This window comes from Xyrauchen texanus, chromosome 1 (assembly GCF_025860055.1).
Source record: "Xyrauchen texanus isolate HMW12.3.18 chromosome 1, RBS_HiC_50CHRs, whole genome shotgun sequence".
In the NCBI taxonomy this organism is placed as follows: domain Eukaryota; kingdom Metazoa; phylum Chordata; class Actinopteri; order Cypriniformes; family Catostomidae; genus Xyrauchen; species Xyrauchen texanus.
This window is the reverse complement of record NC_068276.1, coordinates 63354651-63380467: the sequence shown is the minus strand read 5'-3', so window position 1 is coordinate 63380467 and position 25817 is coordinate 63354651. Positions and strand designations below refer to the sequence as shown.

The 25817-nt window shown below is 42.6% G+C and overlaps 2 protein-coding genes across 2 annotated transcripts in view; one reads left to right on the top strand and one right to left on the bottom strand.

Moving 5' to 3' along the window:
• LOC127645778 (basement membrane-specific heparan sulfate proteoglycan core protein-like) overlaps positions 1 to 25817 on the bottom strand; it is a 458523-nt gene that overhangs the window by 343990 nt on the left and 88716 nt on the right. The window lies entirely within an intron of this gene.
• LOC127643374 (uncharacterized) overlaps positions 1 to 25817 on the top strand; it is a 39281-nt gene that overhangs the window by 3611 nt on the left and 9853 nt on the right. The gene's annotated exons all lie outside the window — the stretch shown is intronic.

The window sequence follows — 25817 nt, the reverse complement described above, 5'->3', positions numbered from 1 at the left end:
ACGGGTAATAGCATACGCATCACGAACATTGCGTGGACCTGAACTGAATTATTCGACGGCTGAAAAAGAGTGTCTAGCTGTAGTCTGGGCGGTGGAAAAATGGAGACATTACCTGGAAGGAAGACAGTTCGACGTTTACAGTGACCATGCTGCCTTAACGTGGGCCTTCAATAGCCCTAAAACCTCCTCTCGGCTGACCCGGTGGACTCTTAGGTTACAGCAATTCATCTTCCAAGTACATCACAGAAGAGGATGTCTGAACCTGGGACCAGATGCCTTGTCACGAGTCTGTGAAGCTCCTGAAAGTGAAGGTGTGCCCTGTCTAGCCATAATAAAACCAAAATGTGCCTCTGACATACCCCACACGTTACAGGAAATCTCACAAGCACAAAGTCATGACAATACGGTGTCTCTCCTCCAACTGGCCCAAAAAACCAGAAAGGTTCAGGAAAACCAAATTACCTTTGAGGTCCACCAGGGGGTGCTATATTGCCGGGTTCCTGTCAAGAACAATGGGAATAAATTCCAACTGGTTGTTCCTCAGGCATTAATTCCTGGTTTCTTGCACTACGTACATGATAACCCACTGGGAGGACATCTGGGACGACTAAAAACACTGCTGAGGCTCTTGGAGGTGGCGTGGTGGCCAACTGTCCGTAAGGATGTCTGGGAGTATGTAAAAGGATGCGATACATGTCAAAAATACAAACATGACAATACAAAACCCAGCGGTTTTCTACAACATACTCAAGTGACAGAACCAGGTCACACTTGGGGAATGGATTTCATGGGACCTTTCCCGACCAGTAAGAAACGAAATGCTTACTTACTGGTGTTTGTGGATTATTACACCAAATGGGTAGAGATGTTCCCCCTTCGAGATAGTAAGACCCCTAAGATCGTACAAATTCTAAGGGAAGAAATCTTCACCCGTTGGGGGGTGCCAAAGTACCTCATTTCCGACCGGGGAGCCCAATTCACCTCCAATGTGCTTGCTGAGCTATGCAGGTCCTGGGGAAGCATCCAAAAGCTCACTACCAGCTATCATCCTCAGACAAACCTGACAGAAAGAGTAAACAGGACGTTAAAAACAATGATTGCGTCATATGTGGGACAACATCATGATAGATGGGACCAGTGGTTGCCTGAATTAAGGTTTGCCATCAACACCGCACATCAGGAAACTACAGGTAGAGCACCTGCTGAATTAATGATGGGCAGACAGCTACACGGTCCACTGGAGAGGTTAATCTGCAAAAACCCCACACCTGACCAAACCTCGTATAACCTAATTGATAAACAGAAAACCATGGCAGAGGAGGTAAAGCTTCGAGTAGGAGTGCAACAATCTAGACAAGCTAGATACTACAATGCCCGACGGAAAGATGCGCAGTTTCAGCCGGGTGATCTAGTCTGGGTTAAAACTCACCCTCTCTCGTCTGCCTCCAATAAATACTCTGCTAAGCTAGCGCCCAAATGGGAGGGTCCAGCTGAAGTATTAAAAAAAACGGGGCCAATAAATTACACCGTTCGCTGGGGAGACCCATGTAAAACAGACATTATAAATGTGGTTAACTTGAAACGCTGGTACGGACGATCTCCTCCTATGCCGAAGGCTGGGGGGGATCTATGTAGCGTGGCCACATAAGGGAAGGTTTTATATATGGTTCAATGACTGAAAACTAATTATGTTTGTCATTTATGCCTATTAGTTGTATTACTTTCCCCTGTAATCTGTCATTCCCCTCAGCTGTTGTGTGTTTGTCCCCGATCTCTGTTCACGCGAGATCTTCGCGTGAATTCATGTTACGTGTTTTCCTGCCACGTATTCAGGAAGTTACTTTCGGTTTCCATTTAAAGAACCGCTATGCCGATTAACGGGGCTCATTTGCGAGTACGCTCACGCACAACCAACCCGCTCATTCATAAGAGAATTACGTTGGTGACTGACTTGGAAGCGCTGGGACGCCGTTCCTCTTGAAGTTTTTTCGGTTGGCTCGCTGCCAGGAATACTTTTATCGGAGGACATTGGTCTGTCATCTACTCATCACTTCATCACTTGATCACGCTCACGGATCGATACAAACACCGGTGAGGCTGATCTGAACACTGTTAATATCTCTGTGCACTCTGGACTTCACTATTACCTGTATATACACCTTGTTTGATATTATTGTAAATATTATTGGTTTTGTAAATACACTTGGGTTTATTGACTTTTTCATCAGTGTGGATATATTTATTTTCTCCACTCCATTACCTATCAATAGAAACAGTACGGTAGATCCCAATATTAGTGTAAACTCCTCTATAATATATTGGAGAGTGTTACAAGTGATGCTGGGACTGGAACACAGAATTTGAAATAGAAATGTTATAAGCACCCTAACTAAAAACCTAAACTTGCCGCAAACTTCACACAAGTTTGCCAGTCATTATTTTTACATGCAAATGAACTTTCGATTTTTGTAAGGGTAATTCATATTTTCCAATTGTAACGTGATTTATGCGGTAAGGCACTCATAATTTACACATACACCAGAGGCACAATACACCAGAATTTACACATCGATTCAAATGACAAGTGTAGGAAATGTGAAATAAAATAATTCTTTAGAGATAATTAGAGGGTTTGTAATGATAAAAATACAACTATTAGTACTTTGAAACTGAACCAGGACTGGCGTAATAGTTGAAGTATCGTCAGCTAATGTTTTTGACCTCTCATCTGAATATTGTGGGGGTGTATCCCGCCATAGTCCCCTCAGCCCTTCTTTGGATATGATTCACTGAAAGTTCAGCAGTAACCGTTCCAAACCATCATCAGTCGTAAAGCACATAACATTGCAATAATCAGAAAATAAGCAAAAAGTCATAAAAAGGCTGGCTTTGATCTGTAAACATTTATTTACTGATTGAGAAAGAACACTTCTGGTTATGAGAACTACTGATCTCTGCTCTGACACTTTAAATGTGATTTTCTATACATTATTATTTTTATGGTGTTAATGCAGCATTGCTGAACTGGGCAGGGGATTTCTAGTTCCCAGCATGTTTAGCAGAAGACTGGATGGGGAGAGTGAATGTTTGAAATTAAGGACTGTGTTTGCATACCTGCATAAGGTGCAGCACATTAGAACATGCACTTATGCAACCGGTCCTACTCAACCCGCTCAAACCGAGATCTCCAGCATGGGTGGAGGGCACAATAATGAGCAGGCGAAAGGCTACTGACTCTAACGTCAATCACTAGTGTGCACTTAAGACCAGGGGGAGTGAGGCTTTTACACACTGCACAGCTACCTACCAGCTGGCTACCGTTACACTTATGCCAAATTTAAAGATGGCACTAATGGAATTTTTTTGCCAGGGCAAGTCGCAAATGGCTGGACTGAGGGCTTGTAGGCCTGATGTAAGGCAGGTCGTTACCAGGCAACAACGTCACCTATGGGCACAAACCCAGGACTGGAAAAAAGTGCTCTTCACTGATGAGTCGTAGGTTTGTCTCACCAGGGATGATGGTCGGATTCGCGTTTATTGTCGAACTAATGAGCGTAACACTGAGGCCTGTACTCTAGAGCGGGATCGATTTGGAGGTGGAGGGTCCGTAATGGTCTGGGGCGGTGTGTCACAGCATCATCGGACTGAGCTTGTTGTCATTGCAGGCAATCTCAACGCTGTGCGTTACAGGGAAGACATCCTCCTCCCTGATGTGGTACCCTTCCTGCAGGATTATCCTGACATGACCCTCCAGCATGACAATGCCACCAGCCATACTGCTCGTTCTGTGAGTGATTTCCTGCAAGATAGGGGTGTCAGTGTTCTGCCATGACCAGCAAAGAGCCCGGATCATAGTTATTGAATCTTTTTATGTTCATACAAATATTTACACATGTTAAGTTTACTGAAAATAAAAGCAGTTGAAAGTGAGAGGATGTTTATATTAGTACAGTTGTGCTCAAAAGTTTGCATACCCTGGCAGAAATTGTGAAATTTTGGCATTGATTTTGAAAATATGACTGATCATGCATATGATATTTAAGGATAGTGATCATATGGTTGTTTGTCTCATTTTAAAATCCTAATGATAACAGAAATCACCCAAATGGTCCTGATCAAAAGTTTACACACCCTTGAATGTTTGGCCTTGTTACAGACACACAAGGTGACACACACAGGTTTAAATGTCAATTAAAGGTTCATTTCTAATTTGTTAGCTCTCACGTGGATGGACTGAGCCATGGGGAGCAGAAAAGTACTGTCAAAAAACCTGCGGAACAAGGTAATGGAACTTTATAAAGATGGAAAAGGACATAAAAAAATATCCAAAGCCTTGAAAATGCCAGTCAGTTCTGTTCAATCACTTATTAAGAAGTGGAAAATTCAGGGGTCTCTTGATACAAAGGCAAGGTCAGATAGACCAAGAAAGATTTAAACTGCTAGAAGAATTGTTCGAGATACAAAGAAATCCCCCACAGGTAACCTCAGGAGAAACACAGGCTGCTCTGGAGAAAGACAGTGGGTTTGTTTCAAGGAGCACAACACGACGATACTTGAACAAAAGTGAGCTGCATGGTTGAGTTGCCAGAAAGAAGCCTTTACTGTGCCAATGCCACATAAAAGTCCTGTTATAATATGCCCAACAACACCTTGACACGCCTCACAGCTTCTGGCACACTCTAATTTGGAGTGAAAATTTGTGTTCCATAGTGTGTTCCCAGTCAAAAAGCTACACTTATGATGCTGCGCTGAGTTAGCGCTTTGGGAAAAACTTTAGGTGTGAATATGTGTGCAACACGTCAATGAACATTGACCAGAATTTATAGCCTCTGCCGGTGACATCATTGGATGCACCTGCTGCAGGGCTATAAATAGATGCGTCACAGGTGCATCGTCAGATCTTTTGTATTCAGATCACTCTTTGTGTGTGTGTGTGCTTCATGAGCCTGTCAGAAACTTTCTACTCTCCTCTGTTAGGAGTTAGAATTGCTAGGCAATGCGCAGAAACCTTTCTGTTTCTCATTTATTAAAAAAAAAAGAATGACTGATAAACAAAGCAAGCTGTGTGTTTCACGTGTTAACCCTCTATGGCTGAAACGGACACACAACAGTTTTTTTTTGTGTGTTTGGGGGAAGAGCATGCTGCTCTTGCGTTGCGGCAGGGCGGGTGCAGGCATTGTGATCTGTTTACAGTCAAAATGCTTCACACTGTCTTCCAAGTGCCAGCACCCACTCTTTCGTCATGGAGCTCTCACATAGATCTGGCTGAGGAGCAAGAGACGGGTCCGTCCCTATCGCTCGCTCTCTCCCCAGATCCAGCTGATCCTTCTATTAAGCCTGAAGCGTGCCTCGGCGCATCTTCGGTTCATGAGGGGGATGCTGAACCTCTGTACATAACATGCACAATAATAAAGTGGCTGAGGAATTACTTGAGGTAGTTGCATTTGGCAGACGCTTTTATCCAAAGTGACTTACAGTGCAATTATTACAGGGACAATCCCCCCAGAACAACCTGGAGTTAAGTGCCTTGCTCAAGGACACAATGGTGGTGGCTGTGGGGTTAGAACCAGCGACCTTCTGATTAACAGCCCTGTGCTTTTAGCCACTACGCCACCACCACTCCATCAGTTAGACTGGCCACGCGAACAAGAGACCCCCCCAAACGCTCCAAACTAGAAGACAGATTTATATCTGGTGGCCAAAAATAAATAAATAAAAAAATGAAATAAATAAATAAAAAAGGGAAGGGAACGCTATATCAGTCCCTTCCTTTCTTCTATGACCTCCATAACGAGCATTCTCATTCATGGAGGAATCCTTATACTTCCCTTGTCTTTGTGCCCTTGACGTTGACATATTAGACTATCGTGGGTGCTGAGGCTCAGGGGTATTCGGTGATGCCGCTGGTAGAAGGGACACTTGCGGGTTATCTCTCGCCTGGCTCAGCATCATCGCTAAAGAGACCCACTCTCCCCACAAAGCTGTGCAGGACCACCTCCAAGTCAGGCTGGTGCTGCCCTGCGCACTATGGCAGTGTTACAGGCGTACTAGGTTAATCTGTTGAAGGACCTGAGTGCGGGCACCAAAGAAGAGGCTTTCTCTGAGCTTCGTCGAGCCACGGATCTGTCTCTCTGCATGACCAAGCAGACGGACTGCCCCATTGGCCGGTCTATGTCTGCTTTAGTCAGCATGGAGAGACACTTATGGCTTAACCTATGGGGCATCAGACACAAGGACAAATCTTTCCTTCTCGATGCCCCGGTTTCACCTTCTATCTTATTTGGTGACGCTTTGAATATAGTTATCACCAGGTTACAGGAGGCAAAAAGTCATGAGGAAGCCTTCGGGCAATTCCTTCCTCACCACACTCAGGGGGAGGGGCCGTCGGCCACCCAGCCCCGCCCCTTCTAGATGGGAGGCTCAAAAACAAAGCGTGGAGATCATGCTCCCCCTCATAAAGACTGGGGGCCGGTTCGTCGCCCTCAGCAGCCCCCAAAGCAAGACCTCAGGGCAGTTATTTCTAAAAAGAAAAAGAAAAGAAAAAAACCCTGAAGGTTATGCACCCAGCCTTGTGGGGGTAACCCCCTCTTGGGACGGGTCACATGAAACATCCACCTGTACCCTCCCGATACCCCCATGAAACCGCTCCATTCCCTGTGGTAACCAGGATGCGTCAGGACACCTGCTGCAAAGGGACTCCTGTCCGTAGAAAGCAGATGATTGTCCAAGGTTTGAAAGTTTGGCAGCATTTCAGCACTGACTGCGCCTGCTCGTTTGTGAGGCGTGCTAACATTGAGACTGAGTCTAACTCCATGCCGAGAAAGAGATGCTCTGAACTGGGGTGAGCTTGCTCTTTTCCCAGTTGACCTGAAGCCCTAAATGGCAGAGGTGCCTGAGCACCTGGTCCCTGTGGACGCATAGTAACACTCGAGACTGGGCTAGAATGAGCCAGTCATCGAGGTAGTTGAGAATGCAGATGCCTGCTTCCCGACGCGGGACAAGGGCTGCCTCTTCAACCTTCGTGAAGACGCGAGGGGACAGGGACATGCCGAAGGGGAGGACCTTGTACTGATACGCATGGCCGTCGTACGTGAACCGTAGAAAGGGTTGATGTTGAGGCAATATTGAGACGTGGAAGTATGCATCTTTCAGGTCTACCGCTGCGAACCAATCTAGATGCCAGACGCAAGTTAGAATGTGTCTTTCGTTGGGTATTTTGAATGGGAGTTTCAAAACTCGCAAGTCCAAGATTGTTTGGAAGCCGCTGCCTTTCTTGGGTACGATGAAATAAGGGCTGTAGAAGCCCTTCTTCATCTCTGTTGGAGGGAAAGGCTCTATCGCACTCTTGAGTAAGAGAGTCGCGATTTCCGCGCGCAGGGATTTTGCATGTTCACCGTGTACGGTTAATCGGATGCCCCCAAAGGGGGGGGCTGGCAAACTGAATTGCACAACCGAGTCGAATGGTCCTGGCCAGCCAGCGTGACGGATTGGGAAGTGAGAGCCACGCGTCCAAGCTCCGTGCTAGGGGCACTAAGGGGACGATAATTTTTTACGTACCCGGCGGGGCTTCACAGCGGGCGGAGTAGGTAATGCTCCGTCGAGAGGCAAAACGCGTCCTGAGGCTCTGGTGCTGAGAGAAGACTCAAAGCACTTACCTCCCTCCCGGAACACCCGGCATCCCTGGGTCGTCAGTCTTAGGAATGCTTGGGAGCCTTCCGGGTCCTCGAAGGGGTTCGTGAGACAGGGGGGCGTGCGCCCCCTGCGGGGTGCTCGACGCTGGGGCTGAGAGCTGGGCCCGGGTTGAGGCGGAGCTGTGTGTTTCTTAGGTGCCACAGGAGGACGCCCTCGGTGGGCAGACGGGGCATGCCCGTGCTGGAGGTGCCCCGGGGCATGATGTGAGATATGGCCTCCGTCTGCTTTTTCACCGCTGAGAACTGCTGGGCGAAGTTCTCTACAGTGTCGCCAAAAAGGCTGAACTGGGAGACAAGTGCGTCGACTAAGCACATTTTGTCCACTTCGCGCATCTCGATCATGTTCAGCCAAAGATGCCATTCATGAACCACGAGAGTGGCCATCACCTGCCCGAGTGACTGTGCTGTGACCTTCGTGGCCCTGAGGGTGAGGTCGGTCGCTGAGCGCAGTTCCTGTAGCACGTCGGGATCAGGACTATCCAAGTGCAGATCTTTAAGAGCCTTGGCCTGGTGGACTTGCAGGAGGGCCATGGCATGCAGGGCGGAAGAGGCCTGTCCAGTGGTGCTGTAGGCTTTGGAGGTCAGTGAAGACGTCATCCTACAGGCCTTGGAGGGAAGCACAGGGCAACCCTGCCAGGTGGTAGCGTTCTCAGGGCACAGGTGGATCGCAACCGCTCTATCCACCTGGGGGACCACTGTGTACCCGTGGGCCACTCTGCCATCGAGGTTATTGAGAGCAGATGAGCGAGAGGCACGGTGACAGGTGGAGAAGGGTGTTCTCCACGAACTCATCAGCTCATCATGCACTTCCGGGAAGAAAGGAACAGGGGGGCCGCGGCAGTGAGCAGTCCGAACTGTCTTTGTGGTCCTTTGATGTCAGATTTCATAGCTGAAACAAACCAGACAGTTATTGAGGGGCAGAGGACAGACTCAATGACAGCTGACTAGAACTGTATCAGCAGTGCCTGTGGCAGGTTGAACTTCCTCAACTGGTGTAGCAAGTACAACCTCTGCTGAGCCTTTTTCAATTTGGGTGACCCACTTCAGGTCCTGTGAGATGGTAGTGCCCAGGGACCTGAATGACTGCCACAGAGCTGTTTAGAATGGTGAGGAGGGTCAATGTTGTGGTGAGGGGGGTCAATGTTTTATAATGCATTACCATGACCCTCACTTTAAAATAATTAGTCATTCTTATGTGGTAACACTTGGCTCATTACTTATGGGTTGCCAATATTATTTTAACAGAAGAGATATCCCAAGCAATCCATACATTTTTGTAAGGTAAACTGACTATTGGCACTTTTCCAAGGCACGTTACAGTTCGACTCGCCTCAACTCTACTTGCTTTACATTTCTGTGCTTAAATTTCCACTGCAGTTTAGTGCCACCTAAACTTGGGTGGGATAATAGGCTGATCGTCATAGTTGCACCGCCTCTACTGTATGACATCATCTTAAACACGGCAAAAACTGACCAAAACAATAACACGACCGCTAGATGTTAGCTACTAGTTCATTGTGCTGCATAAAGCTGTTGTTGCATGGTGATTTTACACAAGTATAACAGTTAAATTGGCCTGGTTGTTTTAGAAGCAAGCTTCCAGTAGCTGGTCAACTAAACTAAATAAAATGAAGCATTCAAGCAGAGTGTAGAGTTAATGTAACAAAACGTACCATCCACCATCGTGGACTCCAACAGTCCAGCGCACTCTCCCTCCATTGCTCGCCGGTCTAGATAGCGTCCATTTGGTTGAACCACTTCCACTTTTCCTTGATGGTTCTGTAGTCACTTTAAAAAAAAATTTTACTTTTCCCTTCACTGTTGGTAGGTCCGGTGGTAGCCGTGTGCGGCCAACAGCTAAGACACTTCCTTAGACACTTTTTCGTTTCACTCATCGCTAATGAGTGGACCGTCTGCACATAGTTATTGACCACGGCGTGGTTTTGCACACAGACATTTCTCTTTTCACAATTTGAAAGTCGCCTGAACAAATGATACTGTTATCGCTGTTGCTAACTTTAAAACTAGCGGGTTGATATCGTGTGTTGGAAATCCAGTGGCACTGGTAGTGACGATTCTTTCTGACCAATCGGTGATCTGCAGGATTTTGACGTCATATTTAATATCAGCTTGACTCTCTTGGAACCTCAACCGAGGTGGTAACAAAAAAGTATCAGGTACCAGGTACTATCCACAGTGGAAACCCCCCAAAAAAGTGAGCAGAGTCGAGTTGTAACGTGCAGTGAAAAGCCCCATATTATACTCTAGCAGACGCTGTAGCCTTGATTTTTAGAGCTGTTATGTTCATAAATGAATTACAGCAAAGAACACACTTGAGGTGCATGTTTCTCTGAAGGTGCATTTCATGATTATGTTCACAATAACAACATAATCATTAATATTTTAGACACATGTTAATGTTTTGATTAGTAATTCATAATTAGTAGTTATTTTAAATTAGCCATAGTTAGTTAATAGTTCTCAATGAGGAAAATCAAATTCAGTAATTATTGATCACCTTACAGTGAACTACTTCAGTCATCATCCTCTAATAAAGCAGAGTTTAGTTTCCAATATGAACTATAGGTGCTTGAATAAGAAAATGAGTTATCAAAAGATAGAATTATGGATTTATTATCGGACAATGGAGAATGCAAAATTTCAACCTTAGTGACATAATCAAATAAAGAGTCAGATATTAACCAGATATATATATACAAACCCACATACATACACATACATATATTAAAATTGGCTAAATAAAGTCAAAAATCCACTTCTGGATACCTCAAAGTGACTACTTATTAAAATAGTCTTTTAACCTTTCAATTAGCATTTTGAAGATTGAAAACATCAAAGTGATCTTTATCAGGCCAGAAATGCATCGAGAAAGGCAGAGCAGAACCGCAAGCTAATTCAAGTTCAATTCACTCGGCTATCTCCATGTTCTGCAAAACAAGTTCTTTACCATCAACATACACCTGTGGATCAAGAAGTAAGCGTGGCGTCCTTGCTGCCGAGCTTTCTCAACAAGAGGCCAAAGTTAGTTACGCTGCTCTTGATCTTTGGGGGACATATCTTCTGCGAAATGCAAGTGGTGTTTTGCCAGATAAGAAGTTCTTTGTAGCTTTCCAGAGCATGTCATGAAGATGACGCATTGTGAACTTTAAAATAATTCAGCAAGATTTTTGAACAGAGGACAGAGCGTCGTCACTCCTCACTTTTCCCAAACGGTGTACCACATCGATAAGCTCATGAGATTTGCCAGCAAATGATGAAATGAAAGCCTCACATATATCCAGAACTTTGAAAACCTGAGGTTTTCTCCTGGTTGTTCGGGCAGGCCGTGGGCCCCAGATTCCATCTCCTCTTATATCTGGAGAGATCCTGTACTTTGTTCTCCAGCTCACTGATTCTTTGTTCCTCATTTGTTACCCGTTTATCGACTCGCTCCACTTTTCCCTTTACATCTTTAATTTCTTCTGTCAGAAATTCAACTGATCTCTTCACCTCCTCGATGCCTTTATCAAGGATGTCAGCTCTTTCATTGATGATGGACTTGAGATATGTTATTATCGTAGTGGCTAGAGGAGATTGTAAATCTTCATCGCCACCATCATCATTTCTGCCTATTTTGTGCATTGGTTCCTTTATCGGAGTTTCAGGCAGTGGAACGATTGCAGATCAGGCACCGAGCTCTAAAGATGAATCCATCGGTTTAGATTTGCATTTCTTATCTTTTGTCAAAGTCCAAAACCCTCCAGAGTACTCACAGTACTGATGAGAAAGATTAAACTGATGACGGAAAGTGAGATTTGTTAACTAGCAACTATCTAAATAAAAACAGAAGTTCACGTGAACGAACTTCACAAAAGCAAAAAAGAAGATGTACCAAAATGAACCCCTAACTGATCAGAAAATGCTTCCGAGTTCAAATGATATAATATTGAACGAAATGCACTTAAAATTACAAGTTAAAACACAAATGTATCATAGGACTGATTCACCCACGCTATCAACCTCACACCGCCATTTTTCTCCTCCAAAGTTAAAATTTCACACCAAATGCTCTTTTAAGAGTCTCTTCCAGACTCTTCAGTCTGGCTTTATTTTAGGTGATATCAGAAGTTATTTTTGTTCTTGTGTGTTTAGTGGATTTTGGAGTTCCACATAATCAACTCTCACAAGTGTCATTTAAGCGCTAGTCACGAATAGTTTCTGCTTCATGGGTTTACTTGCACTAAAAATAATGAGTAATTATTTACTGACTGAGCTGCCATTACTATAGATTTATTTTTTATTGCTAAAGCTAAATTATAAAACCAGTGCTGGAGAGAACAAGCTTTGTGACAACTAGCCCCCAGTCGGTCCCCACATGTAAAGTTAATTTTAGTGAAGCTGCTAGTTTAACTGTTTCCTGATTTATTCATCTCAATAAAACAAATGTGACAGGAATCATGCAAAGTTCAGTTTTGCTGTTTAATTCGCAAATATCTCAATGTAACTGTGTCTCTTTTTAGTGTCTATTGACACGTTTGTTGGATAACATTCCAACTTCTGCTCCATGTTGTTGATATCTTGAATATATTTGAATGAAATAAACTGCATCGATAAGATGAGAGTAAGAAATAAACACGATTTGGCTCCTCCTTCAGTTGTATGTTTCTACAAGGTCCTGTAGGCGAACATAAATCTCTTCTCCGGCTCTTCGTCACGTTTGTGTAAATATCAAACCAAGGATGACCGATAACACTTATTTTCTTTTCGATACCAAGTTCTTTTACACTACCGCGGATACATCTTATAAATATGAATTCTTTGGATAATATTAATAATTTAAATTATTATTGTATATATTTATAGGCTTAAGCAGAAAATTATTAAGCTGCTTTGTTTACCCTTTATTCATGTTATCTAAATAATTTCACTAGTTAAAAAAGAACAACTTTAAAATCTATAGTTTTATGTGGGGATCGGTATTCTTGATACCACATCAGTATCGGAAGTATCGATACTTTAGTATCGATCCGCCCATCCCAGATCAAACTCTTGTCATCGTGTCTTGAGGAGGAAACAGCGGGAAAGGAGGTGCTAAAGTATGGAACGCGAACGGGGCCAATAGTCTATTTACGAAACGCGTGAAATTTGACCGCGTCAACACGCGCTGTTTGTTCGCGTTAACGCGGCAATTTTTTACGTGTTTCTTTTGAACGTGTAGACACGCTCATTCTGGTCGTGTTAAGGTGTCAATTTTCGTCGCGTTACTTTAGTGCGTGTAAAGACGCACAGTTTTACCATGTTGAGACGACCAATTTGAACGTGTTTCTTAACGCGCACATTCTGTACGTATTGAAGTGTAATATTTTAGAAAAACAGACTTACCTTAAGATGTAGTCTTCCTACATATTAATCATTCAGTTTATTGTGGCATTGTTTTACTGACTGCTGTGCTAGAGTAAAGTAATGTTAAAATGTATATTAAGTAATTGCTAATTATCCATATAATACAATTATTATAATGTATCTTTATGGGTTATTATTTGTTTTTGTTTTAAGTTATAATTTCCAAAAGTATTATAGGCTAATGTAACTGTGGTCAGGCGGTGAAGGGACTGAGACCAAAACTGGCTTCTCTCACATTTATTCCTTTGGAAAATCAGAACACAAAACATGCCTTCAGGCACTAGCGTACATAAAACAGCATCCAATGTAAAGCATACCACTTCTGATCTTCTGTTGTAAATTATTACAAAAAGAAACATTCATACAGAAGGATACACCTTTAGCATACTAGACGGGGATAAAATAAACTTAAGAAAAATACACAGGAAAATATTTCCTCATTCTGTAACTTATTCACATTTAACATATGGAGCAACATACCTTTGGAAAATCAGAACACAAAACATGCCTTCAGGCACAAAGTGGGAAGTGCTTTATACAGTCAACCTACCCAATGTAAAGCATACCACTTCTGATCGGGTACGGCAACAACACAAGGACAAAACGCAGCAGAGCTGCAGTACACCATTTCTCCAAAGGGGGGCTCCAAAACACCAAACTCAATACAGCTGCTTAAATACGGTGAAAATCACATACAAACACTAACTTACATTTCTAACTCTGTTACACCCACCTCCCCAGAATTTCACCAAATTTGAGCAGCAACCACACAGTACTTCCAAAGGCAAAAAGTACACTACTTTCTAACACTAGACAGAAGGTCACCAATTACAGGACAGCCAACCCAAAGGTATCCAATAAGGATGAAGTGGAAGAAGAGGTGCGCAAACTCTCCAACCAACCACTGGCAGTAGGGTGCCTTATACACCCCACAAGACCCATTTATACTGTGTACTAAAGCCTCTAGGAAAAGAGAAGATAACAAAACAAAAACAAATAGAAATTCTCCATAAAACTCATCAGAGAAGCTTGGACCATATAACCAATGTTACTAAACGTGTGTATGACCTCAACTCTAAGTCTACTCATGAAAAACCTGAAACACTGACCTGCAGATAGCCTGCATAGACGGATGTGTGTGAACAATATCTTGCCTTGACATAGTTTGAATTAGTCTGTCAACTGGCTTGAGAATGCGACCAAATCTAGACCTCACCTGTGTGAACGTACTAGGATTTTCAGACTGTAAAACAGAAGCTACTGTGTCAACATTGTTCATGTCATTAGCTTTGTTTGTCTGTGTTACGACAGTCTGTCCATCAGTCTCTGTGCGTGTGAGTCCATCTATGTCACAACAGATAGTCTGTCCATCCATGTTGCTGGCAACAGCTGTACTAACGTCAGTGCTAGTCACAAGTGTAGAGTCAGAGGCTATGGACTGGTCTCCTGTCTGGTCCCCGGACGTTTCCAGGTCACTCTGAGAGACAAGAGGAACTGATCCTGTTCCTCCATTATCAGCCGACTCAGCTTGTGAGTGTTCAGGGAATGGTGATTGTGCAATCCACTCTACAGTTCGTCCCTCAGAATCCACTTGCCCTGGAACAGTTATGGAATCAGATCCAACTTTCTCTCTCTGTGTTCGTCCCATCTGTGCTCCCTGAAATCCCGGGCTAGAAATCAGATCATCATAGTCCCCACTCATGTTATCACGCAAAGAACTTTGTCTCACTATTGACACTGAGTTGTCACTTGGGTTTGACTGCTGAACAGAAGACAAAGATGAGACTGGGTCGGAGATTACACTTGTGTTTTCCACAGGCAGGAAATTCACCAACATCAACAGATTACGGTGAACGACTTTCTCCTGTCCAGAGACTGTCACATATCCTGTAAGTGTGTGTTTCGGTGTTCCTGTCTACTACAGTGTACACAGTGGATTCCCAACGATCTGCAGTCTTCCTCTTTCCTCTTTCCTTTTTGTTAGCCACCAATACACGGTCACCAACATCAATGGTAGGCCCCTTGACTCTCTTGTTGTAGATCTCAGTGTGACGGTGCTGTTCTTTCATGACATGTTCCTGAGCTATCAACATAGCATCTTGTAGATCTTTCGTCAGAGATGCCACATACTTGTCATAGCTGACCACAGCTGGATCATTCAGAACAGTACGGAAAAGGACATCGACTGGCAGACGAGGAGTCCGTCCAAACATCAAATAAAAAGGTGCATATCCCGTTGTCTCATGAACTGAGCTGTTGTACATGAATGTGAGGGTCTGAAGACGTCTTGGCCAATTGGCTTTTGTGTCTGGAGCAAGTGCACGGATCATATTGCCAAGGGTCCTATTAAAACGTTCCACGCTCCCGTTACCCATAGGGTGATATGGTGTGGTGTGTGATTTCCTAATACCAGAGACTCTAAGTAGCTCGCTGATCAGTTGACTCTCGAAACTGGCTCCTTGGTCACTGTGGATACGTTCTGGAAACCCAAATACACAGAAGAACTTGTCCCAGAGGACTCTCGCCACCTGCTTTGCTGACTGATCCTTGCAGGGGAATGCCTGGGCCATTCTTGTAAAGTGGTCGGTCACCACCAGCACGTCGACCGAATTATTCCTTGCATCCTCCGCTGACCAAAAGTCAATACAAACAAGCTGTAGTGGCCTGGTGGATGTGATGCTTTCCAAGGGTGCCCTGCCAGCAGGTTCGGCTGTCTTGCTGACGATGCAACGCCTGCAGTTGCGGACATAGTCTCTCACGTCCCTGTCAAGACTAAGCCAAAAGAACCTCTGCCTGGCCAGCCCAAGACTTCTGAACTGACCCTGGTGACCAGCATCGTCGTGAACACCTCTTAGGACAACAGCTTTAAGTGACTCAGGGACTACATACTGGTGACGCTTTGACTTTGTGGTCTGGTCTCTTGAAACTCTGTAGAGTATCCCATTGCTCACAATAAGCTTCTCCCAGTGCTTTAAATATCTCAAAACCGTGACTGATTCTTTTACTCGCTCTCTCCTGGAGGGTCTGCGACGTCTTTCCACATAATACAAAACTCGAAAGAGGGCTCTGTCACCGAGCTGTTCATCACGAAGTTCCTTTTCTGTGTAAGCAGGCAGGGAAACCTGACCACCAAGGACAAACTGTGGCACATGGTGCAGAGCGGCAACAGCACGGGTTCTTGCTCCAGTCTCCCACTCACTGTGTGACTGCAGGACAGCAGATATATCGTCCATCCCAATGGACTGAGTGTGAACACACAAATGAGCAGACATACTCCCAACACGATCATCACCTTGCCGTAGATTCCCATCATGGGCACTGGAGTAGCGAAAAGTGTCTTGAACAGAGTCACTCGTCAAACCTTGGACCTCAGAGAGAAGTGTGGTATAAGGCTCCTGAAGTGTAAGCCCATTACACATTCAAAAGGCACACGGCTTAGGGCATCGGCAACAACGTTCTGTGGACCTGGAACATACTTGATATCAAAGCTGTAGCTGGCTAGCTTGGCCACCCAACGTTGCTCACAGCAATCCAACTTGGGCTTTGTCATGATGTGAGTCAGCGGATTGTTGTCTGTCCACACTGTGAACACATGACCCTTCAACCAGTGGCTGAACTTGTCACAGATGGCCCACTTCAACGCCAAGAATTCTAAACGGTGCGCTGGGTAATTCTTCTGAGACTGAGAAAGTGACTTGCTGGCAAATGCGATGGGCCTTGCCCTGGTTTCTCCCTCCTTGATCTGCGATAAAACGGCACCAATACCGTCAAGAGAAGCATCTACAGACAGCATGAAAGGGCGGGTGAAATCAGGGTGAGCAAGGACAACTGTTTCGCCAGTGACAATCTCAGTTTCTGGAAAGCTTGCTCCATGTCAGGGGTCCAGTCAGCAGCACTCAACTTCCTGCTCTGAGACCTGTGTTTACTCATTGGCTTCTGCTTACTTTTTCGTTTCTGGCCTGACAACAGAGAGAAGAGGGGCTTAGCGATGGCTGAGTAATTGGGTACAAAGTGTTGGTAGTAATTGATCATTCCCAAGAAAGATCTAACCCGTTTCGCTGAGGGAGTCACACCGTCTGATTCCATTAGGTCAGCACTTGTCATTTTCATGATGCCCTCAACCTTACTGGGATCAGTCGACACACCAGTTTCATCGACTATGTGCCCTAGGAACTTCACAGCCTTTCGAAGGAAAAAGCACTTCTTGGGGGCTAACTTCAGGTTGTGGCTACGTAATCTGCTAAACACCACCTCCAAACGTTGCAGAGCAGTCTCTTCATCAGGAGCAAAGACAAGCAAATCATCCAAGTAGCAAAGCAAACTCAGATAGTTCTGATCTCCAAAAATGCTAGTCATCATGCATAAAACTTCCAGGGCTATTGCAGAGACCTTGCGGCAAACGATTGTACTCATATAAACCCATTGGAGTGGTGAAGGCAGAGTACTTTTTGTCATCTTCGTGCAACGGCATGTTATAGAACCCGGAAGTCAAATCCATCGTACTGAAAAGAGCGTTTCCTCCAAGTGCTGCTAGGCAGTCGGCCTGGTGAGGGAGAGGGTGAGCATCTTTAAAAGTTCAGCTTGTTCAACCAGCGAAAATCCGTACAGATTCGAAGATCCCCATTCTTTTTCCATACGAGAACTAATGGAGACGCATATTCACTGGTGGACTTCCTGATGATTTCTCTCTCTTCCATCTCACTCAGCACTTGGCGCAGCTTCTGATATTGACTTGGGGCACCCGCCTGAAAGGGAGTCGGAATGGCCTGCGATCTGAGAGGTGAATGCGATGGACAAAATCCTTTGCCTCTCCACAGTCCAGATGATGACGTGAGAAGATATCATTGTAGCGCACAACCAGTTCAGTCAGCTTGCCTTTACACTGCTCGGACACATCACAGGAGTTTATGTCAATCTCACTCAATCCAACTGCCTTGAGTTTGTCGTCAACAGAACATGCATCATTCTCAGATCTACTAGCTACTAAAGAACACATGGCCATTGAGACCCCAGTGTGTGTGTCATCCATATCTTCAAGCGCAATGCAGGGAAAAACGTCAGCTAACTTAGCATTGCGTCTCACCAAGACGGGTCTATCAGAGGTGTTGATCAGCTTTAACGGAAACCATCTGTCTTCCCACAAAGACGTCACCATTCTCGCCACCAGAATTCCCCTTGGAGCTGAGCGGCATGATGTGAGTTCAGCCATCACAGTGCTACCAGGAGATACAGCAGCAGACTTGGGTAGCTTTCCCACATTAAGTACTCACGACCAGGTTCAAGGCACATTGCCGAGTTGCTTCTCACAGTGCCTATCTTGCAGGGAACTTCCTCACCTCTCCAACGGTCCACACCAGCAAGCATGGAGAGGAACTGTTCAGATTCTGGATCGCCAGCAGGACAAGGGGCAGACACAGCTTTCCAATAGGCATCACACTGCTTATACTGATGAAGAACATGCTTGATTACATTGGTACCTAATATCATTTCATCATGCTGGCCCTGGACAACTAAAGTAGGAACTATGATCTTGCAGCCATACACCTCCATCTGCAGATAGACAGCTGACTTAGGCATGACGCTGACGACCACCACAGCCAATGAGGACAACATCTGTACTGAACTGATCATGTGCTGTGAAAGCTCCAGCTTCTCTAAGCTTCATCTCGGCAGTTTCACTGATAGTACAAGCCATAGAGCCACTGTCTAGCATAGCGTTTAGGGTCACTGTATTATCAATCATCACAGGAGTATAGAAAAGACTGTCACTGCCAACAACTTTGTGTATGTTCTGAAAGACAACAGTTTGAGTGTCATTACAAGCCATCTTGTTCATCGTGTAAACGGTTTCTGCATTAGAAATATCTTCACTGTGGGAGTTAAAATTATGACCCATACTGTCTCCCTCTAAATATGAGTCTACTAGTTTCCCTTAGACTGAGGCTCAGGGGAAGACCTGGTGGGACATCCCACCCGTGTGTGGCCTGGGGCAAGGCAAGTGAAACACAGCTTCTCTGACATGCAATGGGTGATGGTGGTGTGTTTGCTGTCACCACAGACACGACAAGCTTTCTCTCGATTACCACCCTGGAATCTTCCGCCACGAACACTGCTGCGCTGCTGCACTTTCCCCATCATCTGCTCTAACATGGCCATCATACTGAGACAGAATTCTATCCTCAGCGTCTTGACTATTCTGTAATACAGCTGGCGTAGAGGCACATGAGGGGGGCATGGAGTCTGATGTGAGGTGTAGCTCTGACTTGAAACTGTGACATTGGAGGGACACTGCGGGTGACACACTGGACTAGGGACTGGAGCAGTAGTGAGGGTAGGGCACTGAGTGTGACACTGCTCAGGCACAGGCTGATTGTATGCCGCTGGGTTAGGCTGCATGTTGGCAAGGGTGGTGGTGAGGCTCTTTACCCGCACATCTGCACAGGCTCTTCCAGAGGCCCTTCGCTCTCTCTGATAGTCATCAATTCTCAACTGTATGTCACGTGCACTCCACTCATGAATGGGCTTACACTTAAAGATAGAGGAGAGTTCTGGGTCGGGACAATGCTTGACAAACATACGTGTCACCTCTTCACCGAATTCTCCATCCGCCTGCCTTGCCTGCGGAGGCCTTCATCAGCCAGATCAGCTGCTCTGTTTACTCTCAACCAGTAATCAACTGGGCTCTCGCCAGGTCTGGGCAGGGTGGAGTAAAAATCTGCTAGTGGGAGACATGAGGACACATCACTGAAATACTGGAGGAGAATATCATAAATGAGGCCAGGGTTCTGTTTCACGCTGAGAGTCTGATCACTGCGCAGGGCAACCTTCACGACATCTCTCGCTTTGCCCATCAACTTCCCCATGATCTCTTCTGCCTGCTCATCCACAGGACACCGCTGCTTTCTCAGATAAGCTTTAGTTATGTCAATCCAGTCCTGGACTGGATATTTGTCAGAACCGTCACCTCTGAACAACTTAGGCTCTTTGTCTGATTTTACATGTACAGTAACGTGTGAGTCTGTCTGTCTTACAGTGCTAGAGTCAGTTCCTGTATGTGTAGGTGATGTGTTCTGCATGTGTGTGATGTGATGTGCAGGGGATGAGCCGCCCTGCTGTTCACTGCTAGTATTCACTACGCCAGCAGACATTAACTTGGCTACAATAGACTCACCAATCTGGGCACCTAACTGTCCCACCATGCTCGTGAGGTGGTTAATAGCAACAGAATCAATACTGCTGGGTGTGGATGTGAGAGGACCCTCCCCCAAAAACTGGCCAACAGGAGTACAAACTGGGTTCTGACTTAACCCTGTACCCCTACCACTGTCAGTTAATGACTGGGAATAACCCACCTCCCCAATGTCCAACCTATGTCCAACAGCACCACTATCAGAACCCCGCCATGCACCCCACATACCCCTCCCTTTAGGAAGAACTGGACTAGCAAAATTATCTCCAACATTACTGTAGCTATAATTCTCAGCCATAATGGTAAGTATCTGCGTTGTGTAATATCAAATGCCAAAAAAAAAAAAATTATATAAGAGATAACAATATTAGAGAAAGAAAGCTGTAGCTTACTGTATATCAAGGATAATGAACAATTCCCCACACTGGAATAATATAAACACAGCCCTATACTGCCTAACCATATACAAAGACAACTCTAACCACACTTGATCTCGCACACACGAGCTGGACTTCAACGCAGCATCCACGGCGATCGGCGTTGGGCTGATCTGGGAGATCGACAGGTCACGGCACCAGTGTAACTGTGGTCAGGCGGTGAAGGGACTGAGACCAAAACTGGCTTCTCTCACATTTATTCCTTTGGAAAATCAGAACACAAAACATGCCTTCAGGCACTAGCGTACATAAAACAGCATCCAATGTAAAGCATACCACTTCTGATCTTCTGTTGTAAATTATTACAAAAAGAAACATTCATACAGAAGGATACACCTTTAGCATACTAGACGGGGATAAAATAAACTTAAGAAAAATACACAGGAAAATATTTCCTCATTCTGTAACTTATTCACATTTAACATATGGAGCAACATACCTTTGGAAAATCAGAACACAAAACATGCCTTCAGGCACTAAGCGTATATAAAACAGCATCTGCACATACAAAATAAAAGAAATACACTGAATACATGGAAAATTGCTAGCGGAGTTTACAGCTAGTCACGTAAGACTCAGTGTGTATGAACTCATGGTCATAATGAAAGCATTAATAAATTTTCTCTAAGTTGCTAGAATTGCACCCAAATCTTAACAATACATGTAAAGTAATATAACACAGGTGATATGTCGAAGTTTTCAACTTAAACAACATTTTACAGTTACATCATTAAAACAAAGTGGGAAGTGCTTTATACAGTCAACCTACCCAATGTAAAGCATACCACTTCTGATCGGTACGGCAACAACACAAGGACAAAACGCAGCAGAGCTGCAGTACACCATTTCTCTAAAGGGGGGCTCCAAAACACCAAACTCAATACAGCTGCTTAAATACGGTGAAAATCACATACAAACACTAACTTACATTTCTAACTCTGTTACACTAAATTATACAGCACACATTTATAACTAAACACACACACACACACACACACACACACACACACACACACACACACACACACACACACATTTATTCACTTTCACATAGCCTAATAATGTTTTGTAATTTGGTGTTTAATTGGTTGTAGAGTTTCTGCTGTTGTCTGTATTGCAGAACATCATCTTGGCTGCTGCAGGCTGATGAGTGCTACAATAAAATTACTACATTATATTTAACATGTGTTTTGATATTCATTATACTTTTATTATTAATATGTTATTTACCCATAAACTTGTCTTTAGGGATCCATAAGTTATAGTGGCAAGAATAACTTTAAATATTGTTAAATATTTATTTCTATGTTAAATATTGAGGGGCGGTTTCCCAGACAGGGTTTATATTAAGACAGGAGTTTAATTAATGTTTAATTCTTGTAATTCATGTTGTAATTCAGTACAGATTACTAACAAACAGATTTCCAGATTTCTTTTCTTTTATTCCAAAGGTGATGTGTGCACATTTTTTTTTTTTTTTTTTTTTGCTTGCATTAAAATAATTGTCTCTTGTTTTTTTTTAATTGCAGTCTGTTTTTGTTCCTTCCAGTTCATGCTTCTCAGTTCCATGCAATTTTAAGATTTTCTTGGTTCATTCCATATAGGCTGACATCTGTCACAGTTTGTTTTACAGTTTTTTCAAATTGCTAAGATGCTAAAAGTGGAATTTGAGGATCACTCGGTGAAACCATTCACTCATATACCCAATCTTTAGACCAAGTCTGCAAAAATACAAGGACATTATTGCTTTGCACTGAGTTTGCATTTGAAAAACAAACTTTTTGCAAAACTCTATCAGTAGAGTTTCACATCATTCAAAACTAACAGCTCTTGTGTTTAATTTGGGAAACACTGCCATTTAAATGCCACATAAATTTTCTGATGACCTAGGCAATGAGCATGTGGGAAAACACTTGTACATAAATTGATCACTTAGAAATCCAAACTCAGTTTTGAGAAAGAAAGAATTATTTTTACTATTATTATAATTATATTATTAAATTATTTTTTATTATTTTCAAGACATTTTGGACAATTTCATGCTCCCAACTTTGTGGGAACAGAGATGGCCATTTCTGTTCTAACATGACTGCACATGACTGCAGCACCTGTCCTATCTAAAGTCCGCAACATCCGCTGGTATTGAAAGACAGGACAATTCTCCATACCATGTAATGATTTCAAGTTGCATTAAGTCAGCCATCTTTCTTATAAATGTAATGCCTTTTGGACATACCGTAATATTACAAGATTCAAATCTTCATTAGTATGGTTATTAGAAGAAGCCAGCTCCACGCAGTCTGAAAAAGTTATTTGGCAGTTTGCTAAAAAATTTCTAAGAGCCATGGTTATGGTTTCAGCTGCTTACTTTGTACCTGATCGCGTTTCATACTGAGAAAGAACGTAGGACAAAGGGCATGACAAATCATGACATAAGGCTGACATCACACACTACGTACCAATGCATTATCCCTCATGAACAATTATAACGTCTGATGTTTGCATACGTGTACCATTACGACATCATTCATTAATAAACATGACTTCTGATGTTTGTATACGTACATACCAATCAGAGACATACGTACCATATGCAAATATAGTCTCAAATACAGCAATTTCATTGGCTACTGTGCTCTTTGCCGCGTTAACGCGAACAAACAGCGCGTGTTGACGCGGTCAAATTTCACGCGTTTCGTAAATAGACTATTGGCCCCGTTCGCGTTCCATACTATGGGTCATCGTAACGTGTTGCGTGATGATATTCAGGGAATCAACCCCGCTATTTGTCGTCTCCACGCATATCTTTTTTTTTTTTTCCTTTTTTTTTATTGCATAACAAGAACAATATACAATATACACATACAGAGGATCACATCATATTATTATCTATTACATTCATAATAGCATCAAAGAAACAATAGACAGTAAGAAAAGAAAAAATAAAAAATAAATAAAATAAAATAACTATACAGGGGAAACATTACAAAAAGTTCCAAAAAGAAAGAGATTCAAAAATTCTATACATCCGTTTCGCTTTTTTATTTCTTGCATCTTTTAGGGCTTAAATATAATGTTTAAGCTCAATTTTTAATAATATAATGTTAGGTTTATTATTGGTCCATTTCTGTTTGTGAATATGGTATTTTCCATACATAATTATTAAGTTAATCACCAAATTTAGCTCCAAACTCTTATTTTTGTATAACAAAAAAATATCTTTACCAGAAAGACGAATCTTTAATTTTGTGAATTTAAATATCAGATATTCAACATCAATCCAAAACAATTGGGTAAATACACATTCAAAGAATAAATGTTTTATTGATTCTTCTTCTGTGTTACAAAAGATGCAAGTTGTCTCCATGTCTCTAAAAAATCTTGAGACTACTTGTCTCACTGGATAAATCAAGTGAATAATCTTATATGTAACTTCTTTAACTTTATTAGTAAGACAGTATTTACTGGGTAAACTCCAGACCTCTTTCCATTCAATTTGATTATACATTGAGTTCCAAAAAGGTTTGCATTTAGGCAATAATGTAATTCTACATAATTCCCTAATATAAAAGTTATTAAATTTTTTATCTATAATTTTCACACCATCAATACTTAACTGATTGGTAGTATATATGGAGATAGACTCAGAAGATACATTGCCTGCTAAAAGTTGAATAAGGCCACTAGGAATGGCATCAAATACTGCAAACTCTTTAGCAGTTACAGGGATCTTATAATAGTTCAGGAATTCACAGTAATTAAAAAGATGTCCATTATTCTTAAATAACTGTCTGACCAAAATAATATCATTATTGTACCAGTTTCTGTAAAATAAAGATTTATTTTTAAACGTAATATATTTATTGTTCCAAATCAAAGATTTGTGTGGAGAAAAGTTATGCTTATAAATGAGCATCCATAATAAAAAAAAAACCTGTTTATGAAAAGAAGAAAGCTTTATCGGAACCTTATTTACGTCAAAATTACACCTAAAAAAAAATTCTAAACCCCCCAGCTTATCAAAAATGTACTCGGGGATGATATTCCAAATTTTGCCTTTAGAGTTCAAGTAGTTCTTTATCCACTTATTCTTAAATACGCAATTCGCAGTCTTAAAGTCAAGTACATTTAGACCACCATCCTCAATTGGATTGCATAAAACAGTTTTTTTTTTAAATAATGTGGTCTGTTCTTCCAAATGAAATTGAACAAAATAACATCCACCTCTTTTATAACTGCTTGTGGAACATCTAATGCGAGAGCTGTATACACCAAGAGTGACAATCCTTCAGCTTTGGATAATAATATTCTTCCTTTTAAGGAAAGATCTCTCATTAACCATGAGTTTAATTTTTGTTTAATTTTCCTAATAATTGGTGTAAAATTCAAATTATTTCTCTCTTTTTGATCTTTACAGATCTTAATACCTAAATAATCTACTATCTCCTTTACTGGAATACCAAATATGTTATTATGATTACATGCTTTCAAAGGGAATAACGCACATTTTTTAATGTTTAAACACAAACCAGATACAGAAGAGGAAAATATTAAGGCACTCAATAGCTTTTTTAATTTCAGTTTCATTTTTTTAAAAAATGCCAGTATCATCCGCTAATTGAGAGCATTTTAACTCTTTCTCCAAAATACTAATACCATGAAATGTATCTCTTTTAATATGTACGGCCATGGTTTGTGCTACAAGTAAGAAAAGAAACGGTGAAATGGGACAGCCTTGTTTTATACCTCTACTGATTTTAAACCTGGATGATGTTCCATAATGATAACTTAACTGAGCTGTTACAGTCATTGTACAGTGTTTGAATAGCTTTTTTAAAGTATACTCCAAAACCGAAATAATCTAAGGTCTCCAACATAAAGTTATGATCGATAGTATCACACGCTTTAAAAAAATCAACAAATAAAGCAAAACTATTATCTGTAATAAATTCGTTGTAGTCAATTAAATCCAAAATGAGCCTAATATTATTGCAAATGTGTCGACCTTTCATAAATCCTGATTGACATTCATCAATTATGGGATCAAGATATTTCTTCAATCTTTCTGAAAATATTTGTGCAAAAACTTTGGCATCA